Source organism: Erpetoichthys calabaricus, chromosome 7 (assembly GCF_900747795.2).
Source record: "Erpetoichthys calabaricus chromosome 7, fErpCal1.3, whole genome shotgun sequence".
NCBI classification, from domain to species: Eukaryota; Metazoa; Chordata; class Cladistia; order Polypteriformes; family Polypteridae; genus Erpetoichthys; species Erpetoichthys calabaricus.
The window spans coordinates 102,638,278-102,662,547 of NC_041400.2; the positions used below are offsets into that span (position 1 = coordinate 102,638,278).

The 24,270-nt window shown below is 40.0% G+C and overlaps 1 pseudogene; it reads left to right on the forward strand.

The window, feature by feature from the left end:
* Positions 1 to 1,108: 1,108 nt before the first annotated feature.
* LOC114655115 (zinc finger BED domain-containing protein 5-like) lies at positions 1,109 to 2,904 on the forward strand (annotated as a pseudogene).
* Positions 2,905 to 24,270: the final 21,366 nt, after the last annotated feature.

Consider the following 24,270-nt stretch of genomic DNA (forward strand, 5'->3'; position numbering starts at 1 on the left):
GACTGCGCGTCAGGATCAAAGAATGTCAGAGAGAGAGAGAATAGCAAACAATCAAAAATCAATAGGCGCTGTTTGGGCTTTTAAGCATGAATGTCAGAGAGAGAGAGAGAAAGAGAGAGAAAAGCAATCAATCAAAAACCAATAGGTGCTGTTCGGGCTTTTAAGTATGCGAAATACCACGTGGGAAGCACATCACGTGACAGAGCAGCCACAAGTGAGTCCAGCAAGTAAGGGAGCAATGTGAAGGTAGTCTTTCAACGTCTTTTAGAGGAGCATCTGTATCCTGTAGGGGTGCGATCAGCCCCCCTACTCACAATGTATTATATATAGGTTAGTAACACGCTACAATCACTAACAGGCCCATTCCCAAGGAGGGTGTACACACTGCTGAACCACATTAGGTAACAATAAAAATTTTAATTTTCTTTTTCTTTACATATAAGTTTAAAATATTAGATTGATTAAATAGTTTAACATTAAATTGATTTTGAACAATATTTTATACACAAATTATACAATTTGTTAAATTTTAATTACCTTTCTGTTCAGTTTTGAACATAAATGTGACTTAAGAGAAACATTTTAATTATGTTTTATTGTTTTCATGAATGCAAATAAAATTAACTATTCACAACTGACAGATTTTTATGAGTTTAATTTTGCTGACCTAAGTTAGTAAATACAATTACTTCTCTCAAATGTAATGAGTAAAATATTCATGTTACAATGTGAGAGAAGTAATTTATACTTTGTTATGGATTACTTTCTTTGAGTAACTACCCCAACTATGCATATTTGTGACAAATTGTAAATGATAACTTCTTTGTCTGAATACTAAAATATATTTGATGAAAGAGTATTTGCAAAGTCCAAAAATCACTGTCAAAGTAAGCATGTAACTATGACTCTCTAGACCAGCGGTTCTCAACCTGTGGGTCGCGACCCCTTTGGGGGTCGAACGACCCTGTCACAGGGGTCGCCTAAGACCATCGGAAAACATATATTTCCGATGGACTTAGGAACCGAGACACCACTCCTCTATCCGTCTCTCTCTGTGTGCCTCTCTCTAGCGCACCTGTGTGCGAGTATGCGTCTGTCTCTCGTGACAATGGATCGTGTAGAGAAGAACGTTAAGAAAAGAAAACATAGTGAGGATTTTTTACAATATGGTTTTACCTCAATAATTACAGCAGGAATTGAGAAACCGCAATGTGTTATTTGTTGTGAAGTTCTATCAGCCGAATCTATGAAGCCGAACAAACTAAAACGCCATTTTGATAGCAAGCATCCGAGCTTTGCTGGCAAATATACCAACTATTTTAAAAACAAAGCTGATGGACTCAAAAAAGCCAGACTTGACACTGGTGGAAAGTACTGCAAACAAAACGTAGTAGCCGTTGAAGCTTCATATTTGGTGGCACTCAGAATCGCCAGAGCTATGAAACCTCACACCATTGCTGAGGATTTACTGTTGCCAGCGGCCAAAGACATTGTTCGAGTTATGATCGGAGACGAATTTGTTACGAAATTGAGTGCAATTTCCTTATCTAACGACACTGTCCGCAGAAGAATAGATGACATGTCTGCTGATATTCTTGATCAGGTAATCCAGGAAATTAAATCTGCTCCACTTCCAATATTTAGCATCCAGCTTGATGAATCTACAGACGTTGCAAACTGTTCACAGTTACTGGTTTATGTGAGGTATATTAATGATGGCGAATTTAAAGATGAGTTTCATTTTTGCAAACCTCTTGAAACGACAACTACTGCACGTGATGTATTTGACACAGTTGGTTCATTTCTGAAAGAGCATAAGATATCTTGGGAAAAGGTTTGTGGTGTTTGCACAGATGGTGCTCCAGCTAGGATGTCGATCTGGATTTCAACGTTTGGTACTGAATGAGTCACCAAACGTCATTGGAACTCAATGTATGATTCATCGGCAAATATTAGCAACGAAGACGGTGCCACAAGAGTTACAAGAAGTAATAAAAAGCGTCATAAATTCTGTCAGTTTTGTAAAGGCGAGCACTTTAAACAGTCGACTGTTTTCGCAACTGTGCAACGAGTTGGATGCGCAGAACAATGCTCTGCTATTTCACACTGAAGTGAGATGGTTGTCAAGAGGAAAAATTTTAAAACATGTTTTTGAGCTTCGTGATGAACTCAAAACGTTTTTTAATCAGAAAGCAAGACCGCAGTTCGAAGCACTTTTCAGCGATAAAAGTGAACTGCAGAAAATAGCTTACTTGGTTGACATCTTTGCCATCTTGAATGAGTTAAATTTATCACTGCAAGGACCAAATGCAACATGCCTCGATTTGTCTGAAAAGATCCGATCATTCCAAATGAAACTTCAGCTTTGGCAAAAAAAAATGGATGAAAATAAAATTTACATATTGCCTACCTTATCTGCTTTCTTTGAGGAACATGACATTGAACCAGACAAAAGGATTACGATGATAATTTCTGTGAAAGAACACTTGCACATGCTTGCAGACGAAATTTCATCGTACTTTCCAAATCTACCTGACACCCCATTTGCACTTGCCAGAAGCCCATTCACAGTCAAAGTTGAAGATGCTCCCGAGACAGCACATGAGGAGTTCATTGAACTTATTAACAGCGATGCAGCGAGAACTGATTTCTCTACAATGCCAGTTACAAAATTCTGAATCAAGTGTTTGCAGTCATCCTGTTCTGTCTGAGACTGTGTTGCACCTTCTTCTTCCATTTCCAATAATATATCTTTGCGAAACAGGGTTTTCCAGCTTGTTGGTTATCAAGTCTAAATACAGAAGTAGACTTGTTGTGGAAGATGATCTTCGTTGTGCTCTTGCAAAGACTGCCCCGAGAATTTCTGATCTAGTGAGAAAGAAGCAATCTCAACCTTCGCACTGACGTTTGCTTTTTACGTATACTGTTGCAAAATGTAGCAATGTAGTTTACTGTTGTTATATTAAGACTGTTACCCACCATGCTTCAAGACAAAATTTCATTTAATTGTAATTAGAAATAAATATTTTACAATATATAATTACATATTGTTTTTGTGATTAATCACTATGCTTTAATTCTGTTCAATTTGTAATAATGAAAATACATCCTGCATATCAGATATTTACATTACGATTCATAACAGTACCAAAATTACAGTTATGAAGTAGCGACAAGAAAAATTTTATGGTTGGGGGTCACCACAACATGAGGAAGTGTATTAAAGGGTCGCGGCATTAGGAAGGTTGAGAACCGCTGCTATAGACGTTTTCAGCCAATAACTATAATGCTGGTGTGGTAAGGGAATCAGACACACACAGAAAGAGAGAAGTAGTGGTGAAAATGACATTCTTTAAGTAAGTGAAATATGTTTGTCTAGGAAACACTTGAGCTTGGCAATGCATTAGTTAGCATATCAGAATTCTGTACCTTTGGTTCAAACCCCACAGTCCCTACCTGTGTGAAATCTGCAAATTCTATACTTGTCTGCATGGGTTTCTTTTTGTGTCTTCTGATTTTCAAGCCACGTCCTCAAAGTTGTGCACAACTGACTGAATACCTATTTTAAATTGTCTCCATGTGGTTGTGTGTTTACATGGGCCTTCTGATAGATGTACGAGGGGGGACTCAAAAATAAACGGAAATATTTTTAAAACGTGTTTAATTTAATTTTCTGTACAAACTACAATTAGTCTCCTTCAAAGTACTCTCCATTGGCGGAAATACACTTATCTAACCGTTTGTTCCATTGTTCGAAACATTTTTTAAATTCGTCTGAAGTAATGCCCATTAATGCTCTGGTCGTTTCTTATTTTACCTCTTCGATGTCAGCAAAACGCCTTCCTTTCAAGTCTTTTTTCATCCGAGGGAACAAAAAGAAATCACACAGAGCTAAATCTGGTGAGTAGGGTGGGTGTTTCAGGGTTGTCATACCGTTTCAATAACAATAGTTTCTGCAACACTTTTTTCAAGAAGAAAACAAAATTTCACTGCCGCGTGTTGCTCACGATAATCAACCATCGTAAAAAAACGACACTTACACAAAACTACTTTTACAAAAAAATTCACTGAACACAAGCACAACCTTCCAGACTGATGGCACTTGGCAGACTGACTTGTGAGAAGTGTAACTAGATCGCCCTAGCGGCCCAACCACATACAACAAGTACCAACCTAACAACAACAAAATTCCGGTTATTTTTGGGTCCCCCCTCACATGCCTTGTTTAGGGTTGTTTACTACAATATGTTCAAAGCTGCTTGGATTGGCTAGGAACACCTGCAATCTTGAATGGAGTTAAGAAGGTTTGAGGCTATCATGATACATTAGATATGCAATTAATTTAATATATTACTAAATTTTTTGACATGAATTTAAGCATTGCAACATTTTCTAATTCAAAATGAAAGTATGCATTATATTTCGATGATTGTTTTCATGTTTTGCTATATCATTTGCTATAATTGCAATTCATCTTTATAATAATACATTTTTGTATATTAATTAATGAAGCTTTGCAAATCAATTGTTTTCAGCAAATGGCAACATTCCACAATTGTGAAAAAAGAACATTATCTTTATAAATACCACACTTATCTTTTAATCCACTTCAGGATCACATAGGTCGAGCTTTTGTAGCAGCAACCAAACACAGGAGCCCAGTCATTCACATAACCATGGCCATTTTACAGTCTACAATTAGTCTAACATCCATGTCTTTTCAGTATAGGAGAAAAACCAGAACACCTTAGAAAACCCTATATAAATATGGAGAGTATATGAGCACTCCACAAAAACTGCCCAAGGATGGATAATTTGGGCCCTGATTGGGGCCTTGATGTATATTAACAAGGAAAGGCATGGATGCCAAACTAATTCTGAATAGTTGGGAAAATGGTGCAGTACATCCTTGGTCCACAAGTAATTACTAATTAGTTTATTACATTCATATAGCTTTTTCTAACTTACTCAAAGCAGCATGTATTCACCTATGTCTACCTTTTGCTAAAAAAAGAGAAAATAAATCTTTGTAGTGTTTGAGTTGAGCAGTGGTAGTGCTGCTGCCTCGCAGTTAGGAGACCTGGGTTCGCTTCCCGGGTCCTCCCTACGTGAAGTTTGCATGTTCTCCCCGTGTCTGCGTGGGTTTTTCCAGGTGCTTCGGTTTCCTCCCACAGTCCAAAGACATGCAGGTTAGGTGCATTGGCGATCCTAAATTGTCCCTAGTGTGTGCTTGGTGTGTGTGTGCCCTGCAGTGGGCTGGCACCCTACCTGGGTTTGTTCCTGCCTTGCGCCCTGTGCTGGCTGGGATTGGCTCCAGCAGACCCCTGTGTTAGGATATAGCGGGTTGGAAAATGACTGACTGACTGACTGACATTCTGTGGTTGTGTTCTGTTTTAAATTTTTAATACTTTTTTCTTTCTGCATTTGTTTATGTTTTGCTAATTTAGGGTTTATTCTGTTTTGGGGAAACTCATTTTGTCAAATTTTTTTTTACTGTTGGGCTTGTTTTGAGTAACTTGATACTTATATTATTTCAGTTATGCCAGTTTGTTTTCTTGAGTGCCACCATTTTAGGGAGATTTTTGTATATTGTTGCTAGGTTTCTGGCGATGTGATAGCATCATTATGAGGGTATATAAAGGTGGTGTTGTGCACCTCCAGATTGTCCAAGACTGTGTGTAAACCAACAACACTCTATGTGTGCTTTCATAGTCAATTCTGTGGTTATTGTTCTTCTTTTGCAACTTAATTTTGATGTTGCATTTTGTTTACTGATTTGGTTCTGGTGTTCGGTAATTTTTGATATTCCAGTTACAACATTTTGGCTTGTTTTTAGACTAAACTTTAATTTTCCAGTCCATACATTCATTGCCCTTGTGACCTGTCATGTGTTTCGCTTACTTGGCAATACAGATTATAGAAACAGTGACCCTTGGTAATACTGTAGTCCCCAGCTATCTTTTTCACTGCTTATTTTAACTTCCCTAAAAGGTTTATTTATTTCCCTGTCACTAAAATATATTTAAAATCAGGATGTTTGGACTTTTTTTTTTTAATAAAATATCAATACAATAAACCCCTGTGATTGGGCATTGTCCTTAAGTTAGAAATCTAGGAATTACTGCCTCACGATGGTGGAGAAAGGTAATAAACATAGTGAAAATTAAAAACAAATGTGTGAAAGTGTAATGGAGGTGAAGAAATGAGGGAGTCTGAGAAGAAATCAGGTCATCTGCCCCCTCTGATAGACTGCAGTGCTGGATGAGATAAGGCCATTTAGAGAAGATGGATGTTTTCTATTTGGTGCATGCTTTTATAAATCTTTTCCTCACTGCTTCCCTCGAGTGTTCACAAGGCACAAGAGTTTAGTTTGTATGTAAGTCAAATCAGGATTTGTTGTAAGAGTTAAAAACCACAAATTCATTAACATCAAGATAATATTTGGCAATTTTGGATTTACTATATTTACATTATATCAATTAAACTTTTCAGTCACAAGCAGCTCATCACAGAAAACATAATGGTCACCATGGATAATCCTTGTAATCCACTGAATCCCATCCTGAGAGAACATTCTTTGCACTCTTTTTGTAATCCTTTTGTGAAAATATCGTACAGTTTCACTACAGATGTATTTATTCTCTGAAATCCACTGATACCTAAACTGCATTTTTTCCAGTTTATTTCACTTTTGTTTTAAATTAGAACAAACTACTATTTTTAACAGTATTTTCTATGTGAAAGTGACATGCTTTAGGCCTTATTAAAATATTTATTAGATCAGTATCAGTATGTCAAGCCATTTTTATATCTGTTCCTCATATAAGGAGATGCATTTCAAGAAGCAAAAGGCATGTCTCCATCTTGAAGAAACCCACTCAAAGGTAAAACCTGTGTTATACGCCTTATAAATTTTCTTGTACACTCCTCCTTCTACAAAACCAGTAAACCCCTGATTCTCTAAAGAATCGCAAATGCAAGAATGGCAATCAGTTTCTATTCCCTCCGATCTTTGGAGGAATGAAAAATGATGGAGAGTGGGAGGGTAGTAAAGTTCATTTAATTAAATAAATATATTTGTACTAAGATTAACCAATTTATTAAAACTAAAATTAAATTTTAATTGTTATATCATTTAAGTCCACAATGTCTTTGAGTTGTTGCACTTACAAAGTAAAAACAATATCGGCGTGGAAAGGTTTAAATGAATTAAATTGGAAACAAAACATTCATAAAATGGTAAATTCAAAATGTTTATAAAGAGATATTTGATTAACTAACATTTTGAGTAAAGATGGTTTGTTGTCCTTGAATTAGTTCTCCCTGGTATGGAGTAGTTAAAACCTTTACTTCAACGTCACACAAACGCCGAACTCTTGAAAATGCAACATAAAGTTGTCCATGTGCAAATACAGGCTCAGATAGGTAAATGCCTACTCTGTCCATGGTTTGTCCTTGGAATTATCCATGCGGTCTCGTTTTTGTTTTTTAATCGTTGAGCTCTTTCTTTTTGGAGCCGTGACTCCTTTGCTTCTGCTGTTTCAGAGGTGCGTTGTAGGCACCTTCGTTCATTGTTTTTATCCATACGGGCTCGTTTTTGTATTTCCATTAGTTGAGCTCTTTGTTTTTGGAGCCGTGACTTCTTTGCGTCTGGTGTTTCTGAAGCACGTTGTAGGAGCCTCCGTTTATTGTTTTTATCCATGCGGTCTCGTTTTTGTTTTTCTGTGGCTGTGTCATTAGGTAGAACTCGTTTACTGTTAGGAATCATAATTCAACTTACTCTTAATACTGAATTTCCGTTATGTGATTCAAATATGCCACACTGACTGCTGGCACAGTGGATTAGAGCAAGTTTAGTTTACAGGTTGTGTTGTTTGGGCACCACCTACTGACTCTGGGAAGCCGCTGGGTTTGACTCTGAGGCGCTGAGCCGCGGTGCGTCCTGCGTCCGGCGTCCGTGCATATAATTATACAACTGTGGTTTAGTAATATAGATGCCTTTAAGAGTGTTCACACAGTTACTGTCATACATTACTTCATAGTCCAAAATTAACTTATTTTCTATTACATTTGGAAATGAAAGAAAGGAACAATAAATGAATTACTCATATTTTGTATTGTTAACATTTAAAACCAACAACTAGGTTTTCGTCCTAGTCGTGGAACAGTTGACAAGCTCTACACCCTTGGCAGAGTCCTGGAGGGTGCATGAGAGTTTGCCCAACCAGTCTACATGTGTTTTGTGGACTTGGAAAAGGCGTTCGACCGAGTTCCTCGGGGAATCCTGTGGGGGGCACCGGACTCCCGATAAGGGCTGTTCGGTCCCTGTACAACTGGTGTCAGAGCTTGGTCCGCATTACCGGCAGTAAGTCGGACCCGTTTCCGGTGAGAGTTGGACTCAGCCAGGGCTGCCCTTTGTCACCGATTCTGTTCATAACTTTTATGGACAGAATTTCTAGGCGCAGCCAGTGTGTTGAGGGGGTCCAGTTTGGTGGGCTCAGGATTGGGTCACTGCTTTTTGCAGATGATTTTGTCCTGTTTGCTTCATCAGGCCCGTGATCTTCAGCTCTCTCTGGATTGGTTCGCAGCCAAATGTGAAGCGGCTGGGATGGGAATCGGCACCTCCAAATCCAAGACCATGGTTCTCAGCCGGAAAAGGGTGGAGTGCCCTCTCAGGATTGGGAGCGAGATCCTGCCCCAAGTGGAGGAGTTCAAGTATCTTGGGGTCGTGAGGGAAGAATAGAGCGGGAGATCAACAGGCAGATAGGTGCGGCATCCACAGTGATCCAGACTCTGCATCGGTCTGTCGTGGTGAACAAGGAGCTGAACTGAAAGGCAAAGCTCTCAGTTTACCAGTTGATTTACATTCCTACCCTCACCTATGGTCATGAGTTATGGGTAGTGACCGAAAGAACAAGATCGTGAATACAAGTGGCTGAAATGAGTTTCCTCCGCAGGTTGTCTAGGCTTTCCCTTAAAGATAGGGTGAGAAGCTCAGTCATCCGGGAGGAGCTCAGAATAGAGCCACTGCTCCTCCGCATCGACAGGAGTCAGATGAGGTGGCTCGGGCATCTGATCAGGATGCCTTCTGGATGCCTCCCTGGTGAGGTGTTCCAGGCATGTCTAACTAGGACGAGGCCCCAGGGAAGACCCAGGAACCGCTGGAGGGACTATGTCTCTCGGCTGGCCTGGGAACGCCTCGGAATTCCCCTAGAAGAGCTAGTAGAAGTGGCCGGGGAGAGGGAAGTCTGGGCATCTCTGCTCAAGCTGCTGCCCCCGCAACCCGATCTCGGATAAGCGGAAGAGAATGGATGGATGGATGGATCATTTAAAATAAAAATTAACAATAATTGAATGTGTAAATTGCAATTAAAGTATGTAATCTGGAGCCTTTCAGTATGAAAGTAAACAGCTAAAAAGGCAAGGTAGATTTTTGCTAACAATAAGTAGGTCATTGTTTTTAACTACTAAGATTTAAAATATGTGTGTTGAATAAATTGAATACACAAAATAGTATGGGTAAATTGGTTTTAAAATTAGCATTCTGGCAGAGACATATGAATTATTAAAAATCCAAATATCAGATATTGTAAAAAAAATGGTTTACAGAATCCAGACCATTAGCATCATTGTGCACTTGTATACTTATAGACAACAAAAGCAGCAAATGTTACTTTTTAATGAAATAAAAATCAAAAAAGAAGCAAGATATTTAGCAGTGAATACATTCTGAAACCATTAGTAAATAAATAGATTCAACAAATAAAGCAACTGTGCGAGAGAGAGAACATGTTATTTCAGTGTTTTAACCTGATGAATCCCACATGAGACTGCAGGAGAGCTAAAGCTAAGAAAAAGCATGTGCCAACTGCAGAAATCTCAGATCCCCTACTGATTTTGTCATTATTCTTTGTAAATCTTTTTTCACTTTTGACTGTAGTACTATACTGTCAGTGAATGTTTCATGGCACTCATTTGAAAAGCCTTTGCACTTTTATGTTGCTGTTCTAAATTGTATTTTATATGCCTTACAAATTACCTTATGGAGTATGAAATAAATTGTGATTGATTGATAGAACAAAATTTACAATAAGGGGGTTGCATTCTTCTAGGTACATTCAATCAGGTATTTTTCACACAAAAAAGAAATGTGCCAGTCCTACATAGATTTTCCTCCACGGTCTAAAGACACAAAGTCAGGTTGACTACAGAATGTGTGTTCTTGAGAAACTATTTTAATTTTTCATTGCTTGAATATATTGTTTGGTAAATATTGAGTTGTACTTCACATTATTAAATAATTTTGCTTTGTTTCTGATGCCACCTTTTGTTGTCCATTAGTGATGAATGAACTCCACAGCGTTCGATTTGCTTCGAGTTCAGAGAAATCACGGAAATGTTTGTGAATATTACTGAACTCGGCAAAATGCATTGAATTCAATGGGGATGGACTAACTGAACTAGATCTGACTGGATTATAATGGAGCAATTTAACATGTTCCTGAAGGCTGGGGAATCATCTATACTGGACCAATTATTGTGGCCAAAAAGGTGACCTGAGCTGTTTTATTGACTCAGTACAATTTTATGAGCATGCTCCCAGATGGGGCATACCTTTTCCATGGTTAGTTATTAACTCTTATCAATCCATCCTTTACTGAATAAAGCAAATTCAGAAAATTGATGTATTGACAGCTGATGGAGAAACACAAGGAGAGAGTGTTTTACAGGCACTTTCATGGTGTAACTGACAATCTACTAAAACCTTGTAATATAGCTCAATTTTCAAATGTGACAAAACTCATTATACATTTTCTATTAAATGAAACTTAGAGAAATTACAGACAAATATAACATATGCCTAGCTAACAAAAGAGTTATTAGCACATTTAAGAGCACAGTGTCACTTCCAAAACCCTTTCTTCATTCTTTAAGAATACTGCAAAATATTTTTCTGCTCTTCAGTTTTCTTTTATTTGTCATTATTTGGTGATCAGTGTGATCTGAACAGGTTAATTTGTTGGGCTGGCAAGAGTCTAGGCTGGGGAATAAGGATCACTTTTATTCAGTCTCTGTATATTTAGAAGTAAACTATTACCTCAATGGCAAAATGTGCAAACATATCTATAGAATGAACTGTATTTTGTGACAGTTCTTCAAGTCATAGGCCATAAAAGTAATAATGTGTTCTAAATCTTCATGAATATAATATCTGCTGTTCAAGCCTTCCCTTCACTTTGTTTTCCATTTAGCTTCAATGTCCTGTGTGCTGCCATGCCTTTGTTTTTATTTTTATTTTTTAAGTGTTATATGCCCTTGAAAAAGTATCTGGCAGTCTGTGATTCTGAAAGGAATAGAGATGGAATAATTATCAAGTCTATGCTCAAACTGAGCAAAAACATATAATTTGTTGACATAAGATTGAATGTTACTCTATATATACTCTAGGGTTGCAGTAGTATGTTAAATATCTGAGGATTAGCTGGAATGATTAAGAATTTCAGTGTTACTCTGAACTATGCATTATCAGCATTCTTATTTGTGCCAACATTATAGTTTGAACACATTTTTTGCTGATGTACAAAGGAACTCCTTTTTTGTTTGCTTGTGACAGATGGCTGGGGTCCATGCCTGTCCGAGACGCCTCTTCACCACATCTGCCAGGAGGACAAGGGTGGGAAGCCCAGTATCTCCCCTGGACGCTAGATGGCAGCATCCCTGGGTTGCAGCATTGCCTTGGACTCCCCCAGGGCTTCATGGGGGTTGGAGTTCTATGCAGCTCTGTGGGGCTCCGCAGGCGCCGCCAGGGGGTGCTGCAACAGAACCGACTGGCCCCTTTTGGGCACTGGTTTCGCCTTACCTGGAAGTGCAGCCGGATGTCAGCAATCAACCACCTGAAGCACTTCCGGGTGCCTGATAAAAGGGAGCCAGCAACCACCACTCAGCGGCCAGAGTCAGAGGAGGAGGACTAAGCTTGTGGAGGAGTGGTGGTGGAAGAGAGGATAGTGCTGTTGTGGTTTATTTGTGCTTGGGACTGTGTTGAGGCTGGAGGGATTACGGGAAAGACGTGCCCTCCAGCTGAAGAAAAATAAAGGTCTTTTATTTTATACGTGCCACCCGTGTCAAGTCTGTGTCGGGTTGGGCACAATATAGCGCCATTCTTACTATATATATATATATATATATATATATATATATATATACAGTGCATCCGGAAAGTATTCACAGCGCATCACTTTTTCCACATTTTGTTATGTTACAGCCTTATTCCAAAATGGATTAAATTCATTTTTTTCCTCAGAATTCTACACACAACACCCTATAATGACAACGTGAAAAAAGTTTACTTGAGGTTTTTGCAAATTTATTAAAAATAAAAAAAAACTGAGAAAGCACATGCACAGAAGTATTCACAGCCTTTGCTCAATACTTTGTCGATGCACCTTTGGCAGCAATTACAGCCTCAAGTCTTTTTGAATATAATGCCACAAGCTTGGCACACCTATCCTTAGCCAGTTTCGCCCATTCCTCTTTGCAGCACCTCTCAAGCTCCATCAGGTTGTATGGGAAGCATCGGTGCGCAGCCATTTTAAGATCTCTCCAGAGATGTTCAATAGGATTCAAGTCTGGGCTCTGGCTGGGCCACTCAAGGACATTCACAGAGTTGTCCTGAAGCCACTCCTTTGATATCTTGGCTGTGTTCTTGGGGCCGTTGTCCTGCTGAAAGATGAGCGCTCTGGAGCAGGTTTTCATCCAGGATGTCTCTGTACATTGCTGCAGTCATCTTTCCTTTTATCCTGACTAGTCTCCCAGTCCTTGCCGCTGAGAAACATCCCCACAGCATGATGCTGCCACCACCATGCTTCACTATAGGGATGGTATTGGCCTGGTGATGAGTTGTGCCTGGTTTCCTCCAAACGTTACGCCTGGCATTCACACCAAAGAGTTCAATCTTTGTCTCATCAGATCAGAGAATTTTCTTTCTCATGGTCTGAGAGTCCTTCAGGTGCCTTTTGGAAAACTCCAGGTGGGCTGCCAAATACCTTTTACTAAGGAGTGGCTTCCGTCTGGCCACTCTACCATACAGGCCTGATTGGTGGATTGCTGCAGAGATGGTTGTCCTTCTGGAAGGTTCTCCTCTCTCCACAGAGGATCTCTGGAGCTCTGACAGAGTGACCATCGGGTTCTTGGTCACATCCCTGACTAAGGCCCTTCTCCCCCAATCGCTCAGTTTAGATGGCCGGCCAGCTCTAGGAAGAGTTCTGGTGGTTTCGAACTTCTTCCACTTACGGATGATGGAGGCCACTGTGCTCTTTGGGACCTTCAAAGCAGCAGGAATTTTTCTGTAACCTTCCCCAGATTTGTGCCTCAAGACAATCCTGTCTCGGAGGTCTACAGACAATTCCTTTGACTTCATGCTTGGTCTGTGCTCTGACATGAACTGTCAACTGTGGGACCTTATATAGACAGGTGTGTGCCTTTCCAAATCATGTCCAATCAACTGAAGGAATCGGGGAAGGAAGAACAGAAATACTTCCAGGCTGAAGAAAAATATAAGTCTTCATCTGACCCGGAAGTGCTATTGAATCACATGGACTGAAGGACAGGAGCACTTCCAGGTCAAGGACTATATAAAGGACTATGTGAGACCCAGCAAGGAGAGCCAGAGTTGGGAGGTAGAGTGACAGAGCTGCTGGGAGAGGAGGATTGATTTATTGTTTATTGGGGGTAATTGTGGTGTCTACTGTGGCACAATATAGAAAAGAAGAAATTAAAAGTATTTCTAGTGCTTTTACTTGGTGTCTTGGACATTTGTCTGCAGGGTTTGAGGAGCAACAGCACCCTCTAGTGTCACAGTGGCGTAGCCGACAGGATTTTCTGGCCGTCTGTTTGGCAGAAAGCCTGAGAAGAAAACATTTTTCTCTGCACACAACCCGCAAGACAGCATCACGACCCGCAGGAACCCGCCATACCCAATCGCCGGCCCGTCATGGGAAAGAAAAAGGCAAAGCAGACCGACAACACAAGGGGAAGTCAGGTGCTCAATGTTGCCTGTGTTCAGGACGAGATACGGAGTTGCTATGCATATCGGGAGGAAGTTCCGGATGATGGCCTCCAAGACGAGGTATGTGCCGGAGAGGGAAGGAGAACATTTTTAAAGTAATACACTTTGTCCCGTGCTCATACCTCACAGAAGGAGATCATCCAGAGATTCTGTGAGAGGCAGGAGATATTCCCGAAGATGGTAGTGCGCTTTCCACCACTCGTTTAAGCGCTGAAGACTTCCGCCTACAGTACACACCTGACCTGCCTCGAGGAATTGTGGGAAGGAGAAGGTCCATGTCCTGCTGTGTCCTACTTCACCCACGAAATGACGGACTTGGACCTTCCGAAGGGGAAGGGGTAGGTGAGCGAGGCATCGCTCACTCTACATAAAGGTAAGGATGACCGGGACATGACTGATCGATCCACCGCTAAATTAAAATAGGCAGATCACAGTCGGCCATTAGCTGCATTCTGGAACTCCAATTCCCAGCCGCCCTTGCGAAATCCAACCGAGCATGCGCCAGAAACGGGCGTGCTCATTGGCTCACGGCCGGGAGGTAGGGCTGATGATGGCCCGAGCCCACCTCTGGCCGATTCAAGTAATAATATTGACGTGCAGGAGCTGGAAAAGCTGATCCAGCCCGTGCAAAATTTCATACAGATTGCGTCTTCAATTAAGAAGATAGTGGGGGAGCCGGGAGCAGCAGCCGAAGCACCTTTGAAACGGGTGGAAGAGTACCTGCGGCGAATTGGTCAGGAGCTTCCCGAAATGGTTAATTCGGCAGTACAGGTAAGTGTTACCGGTACCGTACAAGAAAGAGGGACGCAGAGTGAAACGGGCCCGTGATTAATTAGTAGCAGGTGCCAAGTAACCTCGAGCCCTACAATTGATACCAGAATGATGGGCGAGTGTCCGGTGGAAAGATCGAATGAGCCGGAGCAACGGGATAGTGTTGCCTCCCGGAGCGATGGTATCCTTAAGACATCGGGACCGGTCATTCATAAATTAAAAGGGGTACAAACAGCAAAGGGTCTCTCTCTTACGCATAGAGAGGACATCCCGGAAGAGAAACAGGGGTCTCCTGATATAATAGAGCGTAGAACGGTGAGCTCATGTACAGCTGACGACCCATCCTCAGCTGAAAGAGGGGCGGAGCAAGCATTTCCAACTTGTTTTCAGTCTCGCAATGCGAGACTATCAGGGGGAAGGTGGCTGTGCTATGAATGCCGCTGGCCGGGCCATGTGTGGAGAAATTGTCCACAGAAAACCGGGGAGGAATTTAAACAAAGTAATACGTACAGTGTCTCCCCATGGTTCTCCTGTGATTGCTTTTCAGGACAAAGCCACAGTCTGGCCACAGCCAATGGCACCTCCTGGAGAAAGACGACCCTCAGCGGCTGGACACTGCGCCCCATTGTGCTTCACTAAGGGTGGGGAACTGTGATAGGCAGCCGGCAGCTTATCCCGGCCGACACATCCAGGCCGCTAGATGGAGTCCTCCCTGCAGCGTAGAGGTTCCCCGGATTCCCGCAGGGCATCATGGGAGATGGAGTTTGGATTCACAACCCTGCTGGGGACTGTGGGTGCCACCGTGTGATGCTGCAGGGAGACGCAGGGATTTTTATTTTACCTATAGCCCAGAAATACTCCCAAATCACAGGGAAGGAAGAACAGAAGTACTTCCGGGCTGAAGAAAAATATAAGTCTTCATCTGACCTGGATGTGCTATTGGACTGAAGGATAAGAGCACTTCCGGGTCAAGGACTATATAAAGGACTATGCGAGACCCAGCAAGGGGAGCCAGAGTTGGGAGGTAGAGTGATGGAGCTGCTGGGAGAGGAGGATTGTTTATTGTTTATTGGGGGTGATTGTGGTGTCTGCTGTGGCACAATATTGAAAAGAAAAGAAGAAAGTAAAAATATTTCTAGTGCTTTTACTTGGTGTCTTGGATATTTGTCTGGGGGGTTTGAAGAGCAATAGCGCGCTTTGGTGTCACTATATATATATATATATATATATATATATATATATATATATATATATTGTCACAAAAGCCACAAAGAGCCATAGCAAGGTTTGGGGAACCCACCCGTATATTTGGTTTCCTGGCTGCAAATTGTCGTTTAAATGATAGCACTGCTGTGCACAAAACCGAGTCCAGAACAGAACTGAGGGAATAGGGAAAAGGTGGAGGCTTTTAAAGGGGAAGACAGGAAGTGAGATCAAAGGGGTCATGCTCATGAAAGTCTTCAGCCATAGGTTCGAGCCCGGACGTGACATCACAGGGGCCGGAGTCGGCAAGGTCTCCTTCCATAGGCTCGGTCCCGGAAGTGACATCAAAAGGGCCAGGTGGAATCTCCCGTGAATGGTCTACTGGAAAGGGAGAAAAAGAGTCAGTGCACTCTGCCACATCCCGGTATGACTCGGAACTGCCGTTACTCAAGCCCTTTAGCTGCCTCCCATGCGCACGTGTGTGACAATATATATATATATGTATGTTTTTAATCTGATTTAAGCTTGGACTGCAAAATTAGATTGTGATTGAATCTCATTTTAGGTTTCTGCTTCTGCAAATGTAACTTTCAGCTTTTTATTTTTATGACTAATTTTAGGATAACATAGCATTCTTCTTAAAGAAATAGCATAAAGGCTTAATAAATGTCAGAAACCTGTTCAGGCACACCAAGAAACCAGATGAAGGTCAAGTGAACAACAAAATGTACACTGAAATATAAGAATTGGTTTAGGTAAAATACTAAAATGGTCAAGTAAATAAAGAATGTATCAGAACAAAGGTTGAGGTAATATGGAAAATGCACTGAAGGATGACTAAGCAATGACTAAGAAATCAGCAGATATCATATAAACAACGAGAATGGACAGTTGTTATATGCACAGAAATTTCAAGGATGGTGGCGCAAATCAAAGATACAAGAAGAACCAGCACATAATGTAATAGACTTTTATTTTATATAAATCATTTGGGTGTAAACCAATGAACCAACCAGAGTAAAATGTATGCATTGATTGACACTGTATGTAAATTCAACAGTTTATAAAATTAAGCTGTAGTCTTTGTTTCCTCGGACCATTCTGACTATGCTGACTATGCTGTAACAAACTGCTTTTGAAGAATGCTCTCTCCAAGGCATTCTGCTGAGGAGTAATTAAAAGATACAATGGACAGCTTTTCTCTTGCCTGATTACTGAATTGTCCTGTTAGAGCATATTTCTTTCTTTAGAGGATGTTAAACTTCAACCACACTGATCATTCTTCATCATCTTATTTTAATGTGGGTGCATACTATGTCAGATGTTCTTAGGACAAATTCTTGTAAGCAATACTTGAATAAAAAGAGCAGCTAAATCATCATGTTGACATTTGTCTATTTGTCACAATTGTATAACAATTAAATGCTTTAATATTGGAATTCATTAAGTTCCCCATTGTTTTGGGCCTTTTCTCCTATTCAGGTGATCTGGACATTGCTGAAAATCCAAGAACGCTGCAAACAAATAAGAAACTTGCTTGAGTTCCTGTTGCTTCAGAGACCATTGCTCTGCTAAAAAGCTGCCTTTCAGCTGGTGCAAATTACAGTAAATCAGCATTTAAAATCAAGTGCTATTTTGTTTTAAAATTTGAGTGGTGTCCTTTTGTTTTCTACAGTATTTTGGTCTGGGTGTATTAGTATGCAAAATAAAATAACATTTTTTAGGGAGTATGTGCTCAATGCAAACCCTTGTTAGACAAAAGCTGAAAATCCAAACAGGTAAGTTCAGAGTGGTAGTATGGCTTTTATTGTAAAGTATTTCTGTTTATTCTTTGAATATTCCTCCTTATATGTTTTATGTACAATAAACTGAGGTTATTTTGATATTTCTAGCCTCCTTGGCATTATTCTTGAGTTGTCAGATACATTCACTACATTCACACTTTGAACATATTCACTAAATACTATATATTCTTGACATTCATTTATAGCCTAAACATTTCTATGTTTCACTTTTAAATTGTGTGCACAAAATCTGCCAGAGAAAGAAACCTTCACCAATTCTGTTTACTTTACAGAATCTGACAGCAGTCTATCCCATCCACTTTCACAATTACAGAAAATGTTCTAACAGCACAGTCTTCAGTAGATAAAACATGACATTCTGCTGAACCCTTTGATACTTTACTCTGCGTTTTGGGCTTAGTTGCAGCTTGCTCATTTTGAAAATATATTGTACATTCTCAAAGTATCTCCCTGCTCAAAACCCCTTTAGTCGGTGCATCAATATAAGACTGGAGACTCTATTATGGAAGGCATACTTATAAGCCATAGTTTGATTTAGGAAAAGCAACTGTCCTTTGATATATCTCTTTTTTTAACAATTTAGTACAGAAATGATCTCTTGCAGCATTGAGGCATAAAGCAGGGTCATTTGTAGATGGGATATCATTCATTCACAGGAAAACCCCCATGCATGCCCCTATATTCAATCATTCTGAGCCAGTTTCCAGTTAACCAGACTTACACATCTATGGAATTTGAGAGTAAATGCGATCTCCTGTGGAAAGATCACCTGCACCAAGTAAGAACATGCAAACTCCATGTAGACATTGACAGGGAAGGGTACTGAACCCCTAGCATTGTTATTGCAACTATATACAATTAGTTAACTGAGATTAAAAACAGCGAAAACATCACTGTTCCTATATGTAAATTTATAGTTATTATATACTGTATATATATCTATATGAATGAAATAGAAATAGAAGCACTTCTTAAATAGATTTTGGATTCCAATTCAATTTAATCAGTTGTCTTTATACTCCTTGGATTACATGAAGCCTTTCAGAAATGTGAAGAGTGAAAGTGTCAACACTTGCTATGAAAATGTTGAGGGATGAGACCACTACAATTATTTATTTTTGATGTTAGAGTGGCAAAATGCCTGAGCGCGAAAAGGTCAATATGCACTTCATTCACATCAACAGAAAACAAAGATTGCTCAATCTCACTTTCTGTTTTTATTTTTTAGTTTACTTTTACACAGAAGGACACATTCTGGTAAGGGTCATTGGTACTATGATGGCACATGGTTCCTGTTTACATGTTTTGATTTGTTTATTGATAATTTGCACTTATCTAAAAGTAAGTATAAACCAGCAGGTTACATTAGGCTATTTAAACAGTTGTAATTCAAAACAATTCTGAACAAACTTATGAATGTGCACAATACTTTTAAATTATTGTTTATTTATTTTGTTCGTCTTTGAGGTTAATGCTGTAGTTTCAGATCCCAGTCTGAGTTACTATCTGAATAGCTTTTGTATGTTTTCTTTGTCTCTACATGACATTTTCACAGGTTACTCTAGTTTTCATTCCTTATTTAAACAACATGTTAGGATAATCAGTGACTGTTTACTTCTCTAAGGTATTACATGAATGTTTCCAGTCCACAATGTGACTGATTCTAGAAATAGATAAATTAGGTAAAAAAAAAATACCCTTTTCCATTCTATTTTAATTCTTGGTATCCTGCGATGGAATTTGTTCAGGTTTCTACCTCCATCAAGGCACTATTTCTAGCTTTTGAACATGATATTTGAATGACTACAGACCTTAGACGCCAGCAGGTATTACCAACACACCAAATTACCATATATATTGCATATACAGTCATATGAAAAAGTTTGGGAATGCCTCTCAGCCTGCATAATAATTTACTCTACTTTCAACAAAAAAGATAACCGTGGTATGTCTTTCATTTCCTAGGAACATCTGAGTACTGGGGTGTTTTCCAAACAAAGATTTTTAGTGAAGCAGTATTTAGTTGTATGAGATTAAATCAAATGTGAAAAACTGGCTGTGCAAAAATTTGAGTCCCCTTGTAATTTTGCTGATTTGAATGCATGTGACTGCTCAATACTGATTACTTGCAACAACAAATTGGTTGGATTAGCTCGTTAAGCCTTGAACTTCATAGATAGGTGTGTCCAATCATGAGAAAAGGTATTTAAGGTGGTCAATTGCAAGTTGTGTTTCCCTTTGACTCTCCTCTGAAGAGTGACAGCATGGGATCCTCAAAGCAACTCTCAAAAGATCTGAAAACAAAGTTCAGTATCATGGTTTAGTGAAAGGCTACAAAAAGCTATCTCAGAGGTTTAAACTGTCAGTTTCAACTGTAAGGAATGTAATCAGGAAATGGAAGGCCACAGGCACAGTTGCTGTTAAACCCAGGTCTGGCAGGCCAAGAAAAATACAGGAGCGGCATATGAGCAGGATTGTGAGAATGGTTACAGACAACCCACAGATCACCTCCAAACACCTGCAAGAACATCTTACTGCAGATGGTGTATCTGTACATCGTTCTACAATTCACTTCAATTTGCACAAAGGACATCTGTATGGCAGGGTGATGAGAAAGAAGCCCTTTCTGCACTCACGCCACAAACAGAGTCGCTTGTTGTATGCAAATGCCCATTTAGACAAGCCAGATTAATTTTGGAACAAAGTGCTTTGGACTGATGAGACAAAAATTGAGTTATTTGGTCATAACAAAAAGCTCTTTGCATGGAGGAAGAAGAACATCGCATTCCAAGAAAAACACCTGCTACCTACTGTCAAATTTGGTGGAGGTTCCATCATGCTCTGGGGCTGTGTGGCTAGGTCAGGGGCTGGGGCCCTTGTTAAAGTCGAGGGTCGGATGAATTCAACCCAATATCAACAAATTCCTCTGGGTAATGTTCAAGCATCAGTCACAAAGTTGAAGTTACACAGGGGTGGGATATTCCAGCAAGACAATGACCCAAAACACAGTTCGAAATCTACAAAGGCATTCATGGAGTGGGAGCAGTACAATGTTCTGGAATGGCCGTCACAGTCCCCTGACTTGAATATTATCGAAAATCTATGGGATGATTTGAAGCAGGCTGTCCATGCTCGGCAGCCATAAAATTTAACTGAGCTAGAGAGATTTTGTATGGAAGAATGGTCAAAAATACCTCCATCCAGAATCTAGACACTCATCAAAGGCTATAGAAGGCATCTAGAGGCTGTTATATTTGCAAAAGGAGGCTCAACTGAGTATTGATGTAATATCTCTGTTGGGGTGCCCAAATTTATGCACCTGTCAAATTTTGTTGTGATGCATATTGCATATTTTCTGTTAATCCAATAAACTTAATGTCACTACTGAAATACTACTGTTCCATAAGGCATGTCATATATTAAAAGGAAGCTGCTACTTTGAAAGCTCAGCCAATGATAAACAAAAATCCAAAGAATTAAGAGGAGTTCCCAAACTTTTTCATATGACTGTATGTATATCAGCATGTGGTATGTGAGAGTGTAAACTGTCCCTAAGGGGTGTGGTGACAGGTGACCTAAATCAGCCAATCTCTTGCCCTAAAGAGCTGTGGACAGCCTGCTCTAGGATTTTTTTTCCAAAATAATACTGTGAACTTAAATTTTAAATTTTTTCTCCTTTGTTTTTAACTTAACAGAACTTTCCTCAGCTGGAACTTCTATTGTCATTATCGTTACCATACTATTACATTTACCCAAAGTTTATGGATCTCTCTAGAGATGTTTGTTTAAATGCAGTGCCTATAAAAAGTATTCACCCCTTGAAAATTTCCACATTTAATTTTATGCAACATTGAGTCACTGTGGATTTAATTAAGCTTTTCTGACAGAAAAAGAGTATTTAATGTCAAAGTGAAAATAGATCTCTGCAAAGTGATCCAAATCACAGTTTGAGAACCACTGGTATAGCCAATAGACTTTAGAAGTCACACAATTAATTAAATGGACATCACCTGCCTCTGCCTTCATTTGATCATTGTACAAATGCACCTGTAACAGAAACGTCCAGCCGATGGCGAGTTCTGAGCAGGCATCAACCACAGCACCAATTGTGGTCATCGCTGCTCTTGTGAAAAGAATGAAAAGAATGGAGATAAATGCCATCAACTCATAGAGGAGCAAGTGACTGAGAGAATTAAACTGAATAATAAAAAAGCACTAACTTTTACAAGTACCAGTACAAGTAAATTTACCCTATACAACTCTAGACACCTCACACCACGATAAAGAGACTTGAGTTGGGAGAAGTTTGTGACTGACTGTGACTGACTTCAGCTTGGTCAAGGTGGGGGAGGTGTGGGAATGGGATAGCAGGCTGCTTGTTGCTTGTGCTGATTGATATATTTGCAAAACAAAAGACACTGATGAGGAGAGTTGCAAAGGAATTTAACGTGGCTCGGGATTAGGAGTTTTTTCATAGGATTCTGCTGTTAAGGGAGAGTGGCAGACAGAAAGCCACTGTTAAAAATCACACATGGCATATTGGCTAGAGCTTGCTTAAAGGGTAGTGGAAAACTTTGATGTCAGTTGGAAGAAATTTCTATAGTATGAGTAGACCAAAATCGAGCTTTTTGGCCTTCAGACTAAATACATATTTGAACACCACACATTACTGAAAACTTGCTATGCCCATCATGAAGCATGGCCATGGCAGCATTATGCTGTAGGGATGCTTTTCTGCAACATGCCTGGGAAGACCTGGGAGCATAGAGGGCAAAATGAATACAGTACAATATAGGGAAGGATGGAAAACCTGACTGCAAGAAACCTGCGTCTTGGGAGAAGATGTGTTTTATAGCAAGACAATGACCCCAAGCATAAAACGAAAGCTACAAAGGAATGGTTTAAAAACAATGTCAGTATCATGGAGAGGCTGAGTCAGAGTCCACATCTCAGTTTATGAATCTGTGGCTGGAATTGAAAAAGACTGTTCACTCACAATCACTATGCAACCTGACAGAGCTTGAGTAGTTATGGAAAGAAGAATGGGGGAAAAATGTCAGTGTCTAGATGTGCAAAGCTAACAGAGACTTGTGGGCACAGACTCAAGGCTGTCATGGCTGCCAAAGGTATGTCTACTGTGACGGATGGCCAGGGCCATTACTCTCCTGGAACCCAGACTGGGTGGAATGACCGAGGAAAAGAACATGTTTGGGACATTACCTTCCCCAAAACGCTAGAGAGCAGCTCTACAGCACCATGAATCCCTGCAGGGCTTGCCGGAAGTTATAGTTTGGAGCAGCCCTGTTGGGTTCCGTGGGTGCTGCAGGTACAGCTGAGCGGTTTGTGGAACCACTTTGGCCATACCCGGAAGTGCTGCCAGAAGAAGGTCAAGAAACACCTGGAGCACTTCCAGTTGCACTGTAAAAGGAACTGCCTAACCCCAGTCAAGGAACCAGAGCTGGGAGGAGGAGGACAAAGCTTGCAAGAAGAGGAGTGGAGACAGAGAAAAGAAAGAAAGAGAGGAAGAATTGCATATTATAATATTTGGTGCTTTGTACTGTGCTGTGAAGTGGGAGCAAAAGAAAAATGCTTCCCCACTAAAATAAAGATGTGTAGTCTGGCAATATTTGTGTCTCTGCCTGTCTGTGTTAGGGTTGGGAGAGCTGTACGCCCCCTGGTGGTCCACACTACTCAATCCTGGTTTGAAGGTGTGAATTATTAAATGATCAATTGTTTTGAGTTTTACATTTCTAATTCATTTAGACAACTTTGAGAGATCTGTTGCCAAATTGCATCCAGTATGATTGAACGTTGCATAATAATAAAATGTGAAAACTTCCAAGGGTACGAATACTTTTCATAGGCACTGTACCTATATTTACCTGTAACTTTTTTGTTGCTATCTGAAAAATCTTTGTAACTGCCCTGAGTGTGCCATTAGTGAAAAGCGCAACATAAGCATACAATAAATTGATTTGAACTATCTATAAAAATACAAATGAATTAAGATGTGTTTTAAATACTGTACATCAAAATCACTGCATGAAACCAAATGTTATCATTGACATAAATTGCAAGCAATGACAGATGTTTTCTTAAATCCTGGATTGTTCTGGAAATGTGGTCCATGTGAAAGCTCTGCAGGGCCATGAAAAACAAACAAATAAAGGACACAGAGAAACAGACACCTGCAGGTCTCCTGCACAGCACTGTGTGGCAATAACATTAAAAGTAGGGGAACAAATGGATTTGTTTAGTTTGCTTTTTGCCCTCATTACAGAACCTTGCTTTGTGATGGAAAATGCCAGTTAAGATAATTAATATTTTACCATGTTACTGGCAATTGCAAGATGACAAATATCAATACACTGTCTCAAGTTCAAGGTTATTCAGTGTATATACAGTAATACAATAACATTTTTAATT